Raw genomic sequence first — 16,092 nt, forward strand, 5'->3', positions numbered from 1 at the left:
ATCACGCTCTTGGCGTTTTCTTACCTTTAAATGTTTATATTTTCTTTTATATTTGGAAGTGCTAAAATAAACGAGGCACATTTTCTGCCAAATTTAGCAGGCTCCCAAATAACGGCTTCTTTTACACGGTATAAATAAAGTCTTTGTGCTAATGGGAGATGTACTTAGCAACTTGCAGATTTCTACAGGTAGAAGCACATGACTTAACATTTGAAATCCTCATGTCTGTCAAATCAACACATGCCATGTCATGTAAAATACACAGCAGTACTTGTTGTGAAAACTGAAGGGCTACTTTTAATATTGTTCTCACTATGATAGATCTTGTCATTAAACTCTTTTAAGATGCATTATTTTATTAAATGAATTTAGGAGCAACCTCTGAGCTTTGATAACGGGATGTCTCTATTTACCGCTAGGTTAATATTATAACCATCTCCACACTAAGTGTTCTTATTATCCCTAAAGAGCCAAGGGCCACTACAATTAAGTCAGATTAAATAAAAAGGACAATTATAAAACCTTTCTTTTGAATAGCACCTAGAAATGGCATTTTAGAAATCTGATTCAACTTCCACATCTGACAATAATTATCCAGTATCTGTTGGCCTGTGGGGGATATGATCATTGGGCCTCAGTTGCCTCCCATGTAAAGTAGAAGAGCTTCATGAAGCTGTACACTCATCTCATTAAGCATATGCCTTAGAAAATCTTATCCTTTCAAAATAGTTGAGTTTTGGGAAGAGTTACTTTAAATTTGGTGAACTATTGCCATTCTTGATGTCATATATCTATGCACAGTGGATGACGAACAGATCATCTCAACACTTAAAGCTCTTAAATTCATTAGTGTTTTTTATTTTAAGTTACTATTTGAAATTTCAGGGCTTCTGTTACATTTTTAGGAGATCAAGAAAATATTTTCTATGTGTCAGTGTAGACATTATTTGCATTCATTTCTGTAAAGGAAAAGCACATGGATTTCTTTAATCATAAAATATAAGCAACTCATTTATGTGTTTGGTATTTAAACTTGAGGTTCCTAAAATAACTTCATAATTAAATGTGCACATAACAGAACTTTTTCTCCACTTGTGATTTTGAACAAGAGTTCTTATGATTATTATAATATTATTAATTTACAATGAATTACTTGTTATTATAAAACACAACACTGCTATTGTACAGCACTGTCATACAGAAAGAAAGAGCCAAAAACAAAAAGGAAAACAAATCAAAAGGAAAAGACTGTCAGGATCTATCATTCTGGCTGGAAAAAGCTCCTATTGCAACAAATATTGAAATGTGTTTAATCACTAAGGTTTGTTTTATTTACAGAAGGACATAAAAAATTGAACACATGGCTTGAAGTCCCTTCCCTCCATCTTATAACTCCCTGTGCCTCTCCCCCAGCAAACACGCGCCCAAGAGGAATCGTTAGCTAACCTGAATTGCCTCACTGTGAAGCCACACACCGTGTCTGAATGCTGTCTGTACTCCAGGGAATCCCACCTCTATCTACCTTTAGTGTCCGCTGTTACCTGTTCTCACCACTCATTGGAATTCCGGGTGGCAGACTGGGGGTAGGCCAAAGTTCCTTCTCAACGTGAGCCTGAAAACTAACGGGGTGGAAGAGATCTTTCCAGCCTCTGCAGCACACTTATTTTGTAAAGGGCAAAAGAAATCTAGAGGGAATTCGGAATCAAGGAAAGACAGAGGTTAAAGCTCTAGCCAACATCAACAACCCCATAGGTCTCACAGAGTAAGTCTTTGAAAAGCTTAAGGCCTGCGGAGGAGGAGTGGGGTGGGGGTGAAAGCTAGCTAGCCCATGGTCTCTCGTTCATGTTTGTGAACTCCCAGATCTATTCCTTTCCAGTCTCTGGGTCTGAATTCTACTCCCTCCTCCACCTTCAGCAAAACTGTACGTCTGCACAAAGGAAGAGATCTCAATCTCAGGATCCTTCATGATTCCAGCAGCAGAGAATTTCCTTTATGTTCTTTTCATATTAGAGATTTGTGCCGTTACAAGACAAGTAAATTAGCTTTTGCTGGCTGCTCTTTCTGTACATCCCCTATACTTGGACCCACTTGGTGCTGTGCTTAATGAATGTTGTCTTTTTTAATTCAGAGTCTTTTAAAAATAAGGGTGTTTGGGGAAGAGTTGTCAATGCCTTCTGCAAGTAGCTAATATATTTATAATAATATGAACAAATTGCATGTAAATATTGATTGGTGCATTTTTGCTGACTTTTGGTGTATGAAAACAAAAAGAATATTCACTTGTCTTTTCATAATTAAAACTCCTAAAATTTGCCATTTAAAAAAACATTCTATTTTCAAAGGACTGTACTGCTGTAACATTCATAGTATTTTATGTTTGGCTGGAACTACTTAAATTTTTTTAATGTTTATTTATTTTTGACAGAGAGAGAGAAGGAGAGAGTGAACTGCAGAGGGGCAGAGAGAGAGGCAGACAGAGGATCTGAAGCAGGCTCTGTGCTGAGAGAGGAGACCCTGATGTGGGGCTTGAACTCATGAACCGTGAGATCATGACTTGCGCTAAAGTCGGATGTCCAACAGACTGAGCCACCCAAGTGCCCCTAGCTGGCACTATTTAAATGCACGACATAAATTACATGGAAGAAAAGCAGATGTGTTGGTCAATGGTTTTCTGACAGGCTTTTCAGATGGATGTGATGAATTCAGGTCATTTGGGTAACTGAATATCTTATCATTTGGCAGCAATTTAAAAAAATATTTTTTTCCCTAAAAAATTATAGTAGCTATTTTGGGAAAGTGCCCACTTTCTCACAAAAGTCTTGTCTTTGTAACATACATAAATTCGGTGTTACCCTCTCACCTTTTCTTGATCCCTTCTTATTTCTCTTTTGCCTTTCCCAGTAGAAGCCTAAAACTTCTTTGATTTAATGGGTCTTCTTTATCAAAAGGAATACAGAAGATTTTATGTTTGCAAATTTTACTAAAGCATACAACCGTGCAAACACCTTCCTAGGGCATTGAAAGGCCAGGATCCCTGAAACCCTCTTCAGTGGTTTCAATGTGATTTCACTTCTGCTTTATTTCTCAACTCATGGACACTGGAGTTAATACTTGCCTATATTTCTTTCATGTGGGAGAATGCTCATGTATGGTATACTGACCTGGTTCCACAAAATTACTGGGAGATAAACAAAAGGATTCTGATATAAGAAATTCTCTTCCTGATGTCTAGGCTGTATATGACTCTTCTGTTCCCCCTTTTCCCTCTCAGGACAATCCACATCTAGCCAAGTGATCTTGGCTTATTTTGTTAAGAACAGATATCAAAGGAATCTAGCTGGGTGGGAAGTCTCTTTAATAAAAGGAAAAAAAAAGTAACACTTTTATAATTGAATAAGCATTAAACCAGAATGTGATGTGTATCACAAACAATCCGCTAAGAGATTGCAAAGATAGAAAGAAATCTCATCCCCTAATATAACCTTGTAGATACAATCCATTACATACGTGTTTTCAGGATTCAAGATAAAAAATAACCAGTCCTCAAGTAAGAGAAATTTGATAGTCACGCAGAGTTCATCCTAAGTTTAGCATAATTGGAGTCACTATCTATATTAACTGATTGGTTTGTTCATTGGAGTCACTATCTATATTAACTGAATGGTTTGTTCAGAGGAGAAACAAACTTCTATGTCTTGATGACAGGAAGTAGTTTTGCAACTTGGAACAAGGCACCCATCACAGTTAAGCTCTTACCCTCCCATAAAAACTGAAAGATAAAAGTGAAATATCCCTTGATGTTCACACTTCCAAGTGATGTCTCCCAGGTCCCTCAGAGATTCCGGTCATAAAGCTAACAAAGGCTCATTTAGTTGTCAAAAGGATATGTCTATACATTTTAAGGAAGAAGTACTTAAAATTACAAGTTTTCCAAGGTAAATGTTCTAGGAAAAAGGAGAGAAAATCATCGTCTTCAGTTTCAACAGGGAAGATTAAGCCCATTATATTTAATATGTATTTGCTCTTACAATGTCATAGACGAAAAATCTAGGTCAGTGAGAGAGGATTTTGTCACAAGTGTCTCAGGAATCATCTTTGTGCAAAAACTTGTCCTATTGAAGCTTGTCTTATCTAGATGTTGTGTTTCTTAGATTTTTTTTTTTAATACCAATTCTTTCCAGGGACGGTGTTTATAGTTGTGTGGTTCTGTAGTTCTGTAACTGTGAAAAAAGAGGACTCAGTAAACCAAGTGTCACTCTCTGGCTGACGAAGTTTATAGTTCCTACCTCTGCTCTGACATTCCCCAACAATACAATGTTGTTGCAGATATCTTGCTGCACAGAGTTCCCTATCTACTTGAGAAAGGCATAACATCAATTTAATCTAAAAACTGCTGTAATTTGGGTCCCACCTTCAGTAATATAATGACTCCTTGGTTAAAACATGCATCACTCTTTTCTTAAACTATATATTTTTTACCTTTCTATAACATTTCATATTATGATTTCCTCTTTGAAATGTTGCTGTTAGAATGGAGAGGAACCTTGGAAATAATTAGTCCCATTTCTTGTGTTAGAGATGAGGAAATAGTGGCCAGAGAAGATGGAAAGTCATATCCAAGTTCACATACTTAGAAAGTATCTTATCCCCAAAGACAAGGGAATTAAAAGAAAAAATGAACTATTGGGACCTCATGAAGATAAAAAGCTTCTGCACAGCAAAGGAAACAATCAACAAAAGTAAAAGGCAACCAACGGAATGGGAAAAGATATTTGCAAATGACATATCAGACAAAGGGCTAGTATCCAAAATCTATAAAGAGCTCACCAAACTCCACACCTGAAAAACAAATAATCCAGTAAAGAAATGGGCAGAAAACATGAATAGACACTTCTCTAAAGAAGACATCCGGATGGCCAACAGGCACATGAAAAGATGCTCAACGTCGCTCCTCATCAGGGAAATACAAATCAAAACCACACTCAGATATCACCTCATGCCAGTCAGAGTGGCCAAAATGAACAAATCAGGAGACTACAGATGCTGGAGAGAATGTGGAGAAATGGGAACCCTCTTGCACTGTTGGTGGGAATGCAAATTGGTGCAGCAGCTCTGGAAAACAGTGTGGAGGTTCCTCAGAAAATTAAAAATAGACCTACCCTATGACCCAGCAGTAGCACTGCTAGGAATTTACCCAAGAGATACAGGAGTACTGATGCATAGGGGCACTTGTACCCCAATGTTTATAGCAGCAGTCTCAACAATAGCCAAATTGTGGAAAGAGCCTAAATGTCCATCAACTAATGAATGGATAAAGAAATTGTGGTTTATATACACAATGGAGTACTATGTAGCAGTGAGAAAGAATGAAATATGGCCCTTTGTAGCAACGTGGATGGAACTGGAGAGTGTGATGCTAAGTGAAATAAGCCATACAGAGAAAGACAGATACCATATGTTTTCAATCTTATGTGGATCCTGAGAAACTTAACAAGAACCCATGGGGGAGGGGAAGGGGAAAAAAAAAGAGGTTAGAGTGGGAGAAAGCCAAAGCATAAGAGACTCTTAAAAACTGAGAACAAACTAAGGGCTGATGGGGTTGGGAGGGAAGGGAGGGTGGGTCATGGGTATTGAGGAGGGCACCTGTTGGGAAGAGCACTGGGTGTTGTATGGAAACCAATTTGACAATAAATTTCATATATTAAAAAAAAAAAAAAAGAAAGTATCTTAGGGGCGCCTATCTGGGTGGCTCAGTTGATTAAGCATCTGACTTGGGCTCAGGTCACGATCCCACGGTTCATGAGTTCAAGTCCCTGTTGGGCTCTGTGCTGACAGCTCAGAGCCTGGAGCCTGCTTCAGATTCTGTGTCTCCCTCTCTCTCTGCCCCTTCCCCCGCCCCCACTCTGCCTCTCTTCCTTTCTCTCAAAAATAAACATTAAAAAAGAAAGAAAGAAAGTATCTAGACACAACTTGCCCAGTTCTCCTCTCTTCTTTATCTCCTCCAGAAGCTGATTTTTACTTAGCAAGAAGTGTCAGTCAAGGTTCTTTCTTTTACTTTTGCTTTTTTATTATTTTGTTTTACCAAATAGCTTATATGATCAGCCCTATATGAGTATGAAAGACCATGGACTTAGGAGTAAGGCAGCCTGGATTTGAATCTTTGTTCTGTTACTTATTAACTTAAAAACATGTCACACTGGCTTCAACAAGTTAAGAGCGATTTAAGTTTTTTTAAGTTTATTTATTTTTTTAAGAGACAGCGTGAGTGGGGAGGGGCAGAAAGACAGGGAGGGAGGGGGAAAGAGAGAGAGAGAGACAGAGAGAGACATAAGCAGGTTCCGTGCTGCTAGTGCAGAGCCTGACGTGGGGTTTGAACTCATGAAAACTATGAGATTGTGACCTGAGCCGAAACCAAAAGACAGATGTTTAACCGGCTGAGCCACCCAGGCATCCCTTAAGAGACATTTAAAGGATTTATAAACTCAAATGCTGTCAGAGATGGAGGTAATATAAATGAGTTAAATTGGCAGTATAAGATAATATTAGATGTTGAAAGTACTATATATATACTATACATATATATTGACATTTTTAAATATATATGTGAACAAAAAACCCTCAATTAAATATAAAATAAATATACATGAGAAAATCAACAAAACCCCTAAAATTGGTTCTTTGAAAAGATTAGTATGTATTTAGTAAAACTGATCAAGAAAAAAGACAATAATTAAAATATTAACCAGTAATATAAAAAACAGTATCACCACAGATCTTATAAAATTTAAATTTTTTCCAGTTTCACTGAGATATAATTTGACATATAACATCTTATTAAAGTGTACAACATGATGATTTGATAGATATATATGTTGTGAAATAATTGCCACAGCAAGTTTAGTTAAGGTACATCATCTCACATAGTTACAATTTGGTTTTCTTGTGGAAAATTGTTAAGATCTACTCTTGTAGCAACTTTTAAATATGCAGTACTGATTGTTAACTATAGTCACCATTCTGTACATTACAGCTCTGTAATTTTTTACCTTATAACAGAAAGTTTGTACCTTTCTTAAAACTTGTTTTTAATGTTTATTATTTATTTTTGAGAGAAAGAGACAGAGCAGGAGCAAGGCAGGGGCAGAGAGAGAGGGAGACACAGAATCCAAAGCAGGCTTCGGGCTCTGAGCTGTCAGCACAGAGCCCGTCGTGAGGCTTGAAGCCACCAACCCGCAAGATCATGACCTGAGCCGAAGAAGGATGCTTAACCAATGGAGCCACCCAGGCTCCCCAAAAGTTTGTACCTTTTGACCACCTTCACCCCTTTGACCCACTCCCTGATCCCACACCTTCCTACCTCTGACAACCACCCATCTCTTTTCTATATCTATGAGTTCAACGGTGTGTGTGTGTGTTTGGATAACACATTTGGTATTTGTCTTTTTCTGTCTGGCTTATTTCACTTATCATAATGCCCTCAAGATTCATTCATGATATTGCAAATGGCTGGATTTCCTTCTTTTATAGCTGAATAACATTCCATTGTATGTATAGACACCACATATTCTTTATCCATTCATCCATTGATGGACACTTAGGTTCTTTCCATGTCTTGGCTATTGTAAATAATGCTGCAATAGACATGAGGTGTAGATACCTCTTAAAGATAGTGATTTTTTTTTCTTTCAGATATATTTCCACAAGTAGAATTGCTGGATTATATAGTAGCTCTATTTTTAATTTTTTTGTGGAAACTTTCTAGTGGTTTTCATCGTGCCTGTACCAATTAGATCTTATCAACTTTAAAAAGATAGTAAAAGAATATTAAGTGCAATTTTGTATCAAGAAAGTTGTCAATTTACATTAAATAAACAATATCTTGAAAACACAATTTATCAAAACCTTCTCAACAAAAATTAGAAAATCTAAAAGTTTTTTTTTAACCAAGTTGATTCCATTATTAAAATACTCTCGGGGCGCCTGGGTGGCGCAGTCGGTTGAGCGTCCGACTTCAGCCAGGTCACGATCTCGCGGTCCGGGAGTTCGAGCCCCGCGTCGGGCTCTGGGCTGATGATGGCTCAGAGCCTGGAGCCTGTTTCCGATTCTGTGTCTCCCTCTCTCTCTGCCCCTCCCCCTTTCATGCTCTGTCTCTCTCTGTCCCAAAAATAAATAAACGTTGAAAAAAAATTTTAAAAAAATAAAATAAAATACTCTCCTCTTTCTTCAAATACCCTCCAGCCAAATGTTTTTTGTGATATCAATCTTCCACAAACTCTACCAGAAAACAGAAAAAAGGAAACTATTTCTATTTAATTTTAAGACAGTAGCAAAATCTTGTTATCAAAAGCTTATACCAGCATTGCAAGAAAGGAAAAGCACAAAAGAATGTAAAAATGCTAAATAAAATATTAGCACGCAAACACAAAGAAGTATAAACAGGCCAATATACATCCAAACTATGTACACTGTAGTCTAAGAATGCAAGGGAAGGTTAGCACTCAAAAAACAATCAGTATATTTTACCACATAATTAAGAGAGAAAGAGAGAGAGTGATCCCATAATCATCTCTGCAGATGCAGGAAAAATAAATTCACTGTGACACAAAAAACTCAGTGAACTGTGAAGAGAGAAGCACTTCCTTAATCTAAATATAGAACTTCTATAAAAAACCTACACCAGATATCTTAGTTAATTGTACATTATTGAAAGCTTTTCTTCTGAGTTTGGAGCTGAGAAACTCTTGCCCAGTATCATCACTGCTTTTCAACAAGGTACTGGAGATCCAACCTAGTATAATAAGGCAAAAAAATAATAAAATAAAATAAAATAAAATAAAATAAAATAAAATAAAATAATAAAAGACATAAGGCTAAGAATGCAAGAAATATGGTCAAGTATATGGAAAATCCAGACGAACCCACAAATTACTAAAATTCACAAGTGAATTTAACAATATGGAAACCACAATTGCTGAATAAGAGGTCATTATAAAAAAAAACAATTACATTTCTATATATGTCAGGAGCAAACAAATAGAGATTTAAAGTAAAAACACAATGCAATTTACAATAGTATCAAATAACATTAAATCTTTAGGAAGACATCTAACAAAAATGTACAAGTCATCTACAATGAAAACAACAGAACATTCCTGAGAAAATTAAAGAAAATCTAAATAAATGGAGTCATATATCATATTATTTATAATTTGGAAGACACATAAAGATATAAATTATCTCAAAATTGATCTAGGTAATATAATCTAAGTCAAAAACCCACAATATATCTTGAGAAATATTTCTAAGCTATTTCTAAAATTTATGAGGAAATGCAAAGGACCAAAGTTAGTCAAGGCAATCTTATACAATAACACTGGAGGGTTGATATTTTCATATATCAATTTTATTCAGATGAAATTACAGTAATTAAGACACTGTAGTATTGGTATAAGAATAAACCATGCAAAGAACTGAACAGAATTCAGAAAAAAACCCAAACATTGGTTTATTATGTAACTATTTATGACAAAGTTGCCACTCCTTTGTACTGGAGGGAGAAATGATTCTTTTTAATAAATGGTGCTGGGTCAATTGTACATCCATATAAAAAAAATATATCCTGACCCATACCTCAAAACCATGGGTAAATGTCAACTTCAGAGGCATCGTAGATCTGAATGTCAAAGTTAAGTAATGAATATTCAGAAAGAAAACATAACAGACTATCTTTGTGAAGTTCTGATAGGCAACTTTATAAAGAGGACAGAAAAATTAATCGAAGGAAAAATAAATGAAATGAATGAATGAATGAATGAAATGATTGAAAAAGGAATGAAATGAAAAATGGCAAATTGGCTTACATTAGAAGGAAAAATTTGGTTCATTAAAAAACGCTGTTAAGGGATAAGAAGTCAAGCCTTATAGTGGGAGAAAATGATTTGCAATACATATGCCCGACAATGTCTTCACTTGGTCTTAGCCAAAGGGCCGAGAAGCAATCATATGTTTGACAAAGCCTTAAATTTAGGATATATAAATAATTTTTACAAACCAACTAGGAAGGGAAAGACCACTTAAAAAATTAGGTACAAGACTTTGAAATGCACCTCACAAAAAAGAGTATGCAAATAGCCAATAGATATATAAAAATTACTCAGTTTTGGGGTGCCTGGGTGGCTCAGTCAGTTAAGTGTCCGACTTCGGCTCAGGTCATGATCTCGCGGTTGGTGGGTTCGAGGCCTGCGTCGGGCTCTTGTGCTGACAGTTCAGAGCTTGGGACCTGTTTCGGATTCTGTGTCTCCCTCTCTCTCTGCCCCGCCCCTGCTCGTGCTCTGTCTCTCTCTGTCTCAAAAATAAATAAAGGTTAAAAAAAAAAAAGTACTCAGTTTTATTCAACAGGTGAGTGCAGATTGAAAGTATGATGTGACACTATACACTCCTGTTGGAATAACTAAAAGGAAGGGAAAGGAAGGGAAGGGAAAAAAAAGAAAGGAAGACAACACCAAGTGTTGTTGAGATCTGGGAGCAGTTGCAATGCTCACACCCTTCTGATGAGAGAGTGAATTGGTATGGTCACTTTGGAAATAGTTTTGGCAGTATCTAACTCTTAATATATGCACAGCATATGGCCCAGAAATTCTGGTCTGAGGCTAATTTTCATAAGAAACTGTGTGTATGTTCACCAAAACGTATGCACCAGAATATTACAGCAGCATGATCTGCAGTAGCCAAAATGTAGAAAAGAGCCAGGTGTCTACCAACAATTGAATGGAGAGACACAGCTGATATACTCATGAATGGAATTCTAGAACACAAAGACACAATAGAATGTGAGTGAATCTCAAAAATACAATGATGAGTGATGGAAGCCACACACACAAAATAAATTGTATATTATTTATGCAAAAATTTAAAACGAGTGGGAGCGCTTGGGTGCCTCAGTTGGTTAAGTGTCCAACTTTGCCCCAGGTCATTATCTTGCAGGTCCATAAGTTCGAGCCCCTGTCGAGCTCTGTGCTGACAGCTCAGAGCCTGAAGCCTGCTTTGGATTGAGTGTCTTCCTCTCTCCCTTTGCCCCTCCCTGATTGCACTCTGTCTCTCTCTCATAAATAAATGGGCATTGAAAACATTTAAAGACAAGCGAAAATATTGTGTTAAAATTAAGATAGCAGTGACCTTTGGATGGGGATTAGCAGGAATAAGCACAAGGGGGTTGCAAATGTTGTTAATGATCTGTTTATCTTTTCTTACCTTTCTGAAAATTAATTTTGTGTTAACTGTGAAATTCATCAAGTTGATTGTGATTTTTTTTGCATTTTTCTAAGAATTGCATTAGTGGGCAGTTGGATGCTTTGTTTAGAGCAGGCATCAGTTACTCAGCTTTAGCATATTATTGTTAGGCAAAAATGTAAGCCCTAGTATACCACAGTCTTTTAGTTTTTCAAGAGAAAATAAAAATACAAATTTTTAAAGTAAATCCTTCTTACTTTACCTTTTATTTTTTAGATTAATTAATCAGTTATTTAATTTTTATTAAGCAGGCTCCACACCCAACGTGAGGCTTGAACTCACGACCCTGAGATAAAGAGTTGAGTGTTCTGCCAACTAAAGCAGGCAGGGGCCCCAATACTCCTTACTTTTAAATGCTAGCAACTCAGAGCAAAACAACCACAAAAACAACAACGTGGGTCGAAATAATAATAGCCACAAGTTTATAGTGCTTGCCCGGAAATTCATCTCTCAGTTTTATAACACGGATAGTACTACACTATACAATACTGATTTTAACACTTAAATGAAGAAATGTATTGAGGGGTTTATTAAAATGCCTGTTGTACAGCAAGTGCTTAATAAATGGTGGCTATTAATATGGTGCTGTTTGGAATCATAATCTGTTTCTTAAAATTTATCTGAACGATCTTTTATTTTGGTGGATATTTCCACTGAAATTGCACACCATTACTATGTTGGCATCACATCTACCATAGAGTAGATATTTAATACAAATTTGTGGCTTAAATATACATGAATTGATTGATTAATAATGCCCTATGTTTATACACTCACCTCAGCATATTTGACAATATTTTGATGGCATATACTATATCAAGGAATATTGTACTAACATTAGGATTCTGGGGCCCCTGGGTGGCTCAGTCGGTTAAGCGTCTGACTTAGGCTCAGGTCGTGATCTCGCGGTCAGTGAGTTCGAGCCCTGCGTCAGGCTCTGTGCTGACAGCTCAGAGCCTGGAGCCTGCTTCGGATTCTGTGTCTCCCTCTCTCTGTGCCTCTCCTCTGCTCATACTGTCTCTAAAAATAAATAAACATTAAAAAAATTTTAAAACATTAGGGTTCTGGAGAGGCACCTGGGTGCCTCAGTTAGTTAAGTGTCCCACCTTGGCTCAGGTCATGATCTGGTGGTTCATGGGTTGGAGCCCCACGTCAGGCTCCATGCTGACAGCTCAGAGCCTGGAGCCTGCTTTGGATTCTCCCTCTCTCTCTCTCTCTCTCTCTCTTTCTCTCTGCCCTTCCCCTGCTGTCTCCCTCTCAATAAATAAATAAACAAACAAATAAATAAACAAATAAATAAATAAATAAACATTTTAAAATGTTAGGATTCTGGAGATCATGGAAAATTTAGAGGCTAATTATAGATGACTTAGACTAGTTCTAGATCATTTTCTGGCAGCTGGAGTTAAATAAGTGTGTTGTTAGACATGTAAATGTGTTTTCCACTCCATTCTGGGCAGAGGGTTAGAATAGGTTCACAATATCCCTTTTACTGTTTGTGAACTCCATCTTGCTTTCTTCATATTCCATTCAAACAGTTATGAGCATCACCTGTAGGGCAGGAGAAGGTAATCTCACATGTGCCACCATTTACTCATCCACTTATGCCAGTCCTCCCCATCTTTGGTCTTCCTTATTTTAGGTTCTGATGACATGTCTCCTTTACTCCAATCCTTGATGACAGTGCCTGTGCTACTGACACCTGCCACTGCTGCTGAAATCCACGGACACACACATCAAGGCAGCTGACTACTGAGGCTGTCAATGTCTATGCCAAGGGCCACGAGTCTTAACGACAGTAGAAACTATTGGCTCCATACCCTATTGCTCTAGAAGCAGTCAGCAGCTTTGCTCTGACACCTTGTACCATAGCACTTTTATTTTTTTGTAAGTTTATTTATTTATTTTGAGAGAGACAGAGAGAAAGAGCATGAGTGAGGCAGGGACAGAGAGAGAGAGAGAGGGAGAGAGAAAATCTCAAACAGGCTCCTCACTTTCAGCGCAAGGCCCAACATGGGGTCTGAATCCACTAACTGTGAGATCATAACCTGAGCCGAGATCAAGAGTAGGTCACTTAACCGATGGAGCCACCCAGGCCCCCCAATATATAACACTTTTAGATTTCAGTTCCATGTTTCATTGTGATCTTCTTTTCATTGCAGGAACCCAAGAGAGTTGAACTGGTGCTAGATCTTAGCAAACAATATTCGATGTTACACAGGGAAGAGGGAATGGCCGGAGGGAGATGTCGAGTTAGAAAATACAAGAGCCCCAGAAACAAAGAAGGATGGAAAAATCTCTTTAGCTGGAGGGAGGAAAATGGCTTCAAAAGGGAACTGAAGTCATATTCTAACTTTCTGATTTCAGCCAGGTTACCTACTATATCTGATGCAACCAACCAAGAGAGGGGACCCTTGAGTTAGGGGCTTAGAACTCAGTTGTCTTGAACTGATACTGAAGAGATCTGCCAGCATCAGAGGAAATTGATTTATCCATCAGGGCTGGACATGGCTTCAGAACCTGGTCGTGCCAAATTGTCCTTGTGCATCATGTTCCTCTATTCAGGGGGAAATCAGCCCTTCCACTTTTACAGTGTTTTCCAGATTTGAACATTAGCGTATCCAAAGCATTTGTTTTGCCAGTTATGAAGTTGGCACTCAATCAGATAAGATAACCAGTTTGCAGAAGTCATTCAGTCAGCTAATTATAGGAGGAATAAAACTGGATTCCAGATCTTTGATTTTCAGTTGAGGATTCCATCCACTATATCACTATTCAAGAATTTTTCTGATCCTTTCTTGAGAACGGGTTTACTCAGAAAGGTGAGTGGAACAAACCAGAAAGAAAGGGACTAGTAACTGTGTCATCTCACAGTTTTTTGTTTGAACTACCCTGACTATATTCACATGAGCAACATTGAATACGTTCTAATCCGGTAAGGAAGAAATTGAACTACCCTGACTACATTTGCATGAGCAACATCGAACACATTCTAATCCAGTAAGGAAGAAAGTAGAGAAAGTTATCTCTGTCCTTTTCAAGCAATAACTGGTATCTTATTCTGTTCATTGCATGTTGCTAATTTTTTAAATATTTAAGTGTGCTACTTTGTAAGTGGGATCCATGTCTAGCCATGGTGAACATTTAATAAATACGTGACTGTAGATGTTAAAAATTAAGAACAAATTCCATCACTTTAATAAACATGGTGAAGGAAAGTATAAACTATACAATAATGTGATTTTGAGTTTATTCTATCTCATAATTAGGCATACCTACATGAAAACAATATATGGGCAATTCATTTGTAAGCTATGTCATGAGGTGGGAGTGAAAGTCAAGTGTCAGCTCTATGGTTATATATGGGCTTGCCTCGCTAGTAATATTTTAAAAGAGTAGAAAGAGATTTTCACTGAGTGTAACAGTCACTTTGATTTAACTTCTCTTATGATTAAGCCTGCTTACAGTGTATGAATAAGTCTTTCCTTAGATATGGAGAAAATACAGTTTTAAGGTAGTTATTTATTTAGAATTTCAAATTCTTTGAACTACAAACCACACACTTAAATTCCATCATAAGTGAAAAAGGAAAAAAAAATGTTTGTGTAAACACAGCCTTAAAAAGAGCTTAATGTCATTGCGTTTTTCTTGAAGAAGTCAACAGCATGCATGTGTGCTATGTACATAGAATATGTTGCTGTTCAATAAGTTTATGTATTTTCCAAGTAGGATAGGATTAAAGTTAATGTGCCATTTATATGCCAAAAATTTTTTTAAAACTTTTGTGTTTTAAAAGGATATTACACTCATACCAAAAAACTAAATGAGACTAAAACATACAAAGAAGAGAATAATATCACTCAACAATCTGATGCTCAGAGACAATCAGTGTTTCCCTCTTGTGATACATACTTCTGGACATCTCTCTATGCACACATTTGTGCTCTCTCTCTCTCTCTCTCTCACACACACACACACACACACTTTTACATAAATGGAATCCCACAAAATGTGCTTTGCAGAATCTTTTTTTCCATCCATTAATAAACTTGCCCATTTCACAGGAAGATGGATAAATTCATCATAAATGTGCACTTGAAAGTGACCTCCTTCTTAACTGAGCTTCAGTTTTACATGCTTTTAACACAGTAACAAAATGAGTACTACTGAATAATATAACACTGAATAATAATATTGCAGAGGGTGAAAATCAAATAGTTATAATAAGATACCGTTAACTGGAAGCCCCACCTGTGAGGTAAATTTGCATGTTTCTTACTCTTATCCCTTTTTAAGATTTGTATTATGAAAATTTAGGCAAAAAGGAAAAGAAAAAGAATTGTGCAGTGACCATCCACATCCCTGCATTTAGAATCACCAATTGTTAGCATTTCACTGTATTTTCTTTGTCTGCTTATCAAACTCTTGATTTAATCTCCTTGACTTTTTTTCTGAAGTATTAGAGAAACATCATGACACTTTGCTTTTAATGATCTCAGCCGGAGTCAACAAAAAATTGTGAACATTATCTTCATTCGCATTCATATTATCATACCAATATCACATATTTAACAAAATTACCACAAATTCTTTAATATTCTTGAATATTGAGAATTGACTTGGTCTGAAAGCCAACTTCTAAACGTTAGAAAAAAAATTTCGTTTTCATTCCAATTGGCCAGGTTGATTCTTTTCATACAAATAGTTTAAAAAAATTTTTTTAAATGTTTTTATTTATTTTTGAGACAGAGAGAGACAGAGCATGAGCAGGGGAGGGGCAGAGAGAGGGAGACACAGAATCCG

The sequence above is a fragment of the Prionailurus viverrinus genome, chromosome F1 (assembly GCF_022837055.1).
Source record: "Prionailurus viverrinus isolate Anna chromosome F1, UM_Priviv_1.0, whole genome shotgun sequence".
NCBI classification, from domain to species: Eukaryota; Metazoa; Chordata; class Mammalia; order Carnivora; family Felidae; genus Prionailurus; species Prionailurus viverrinus.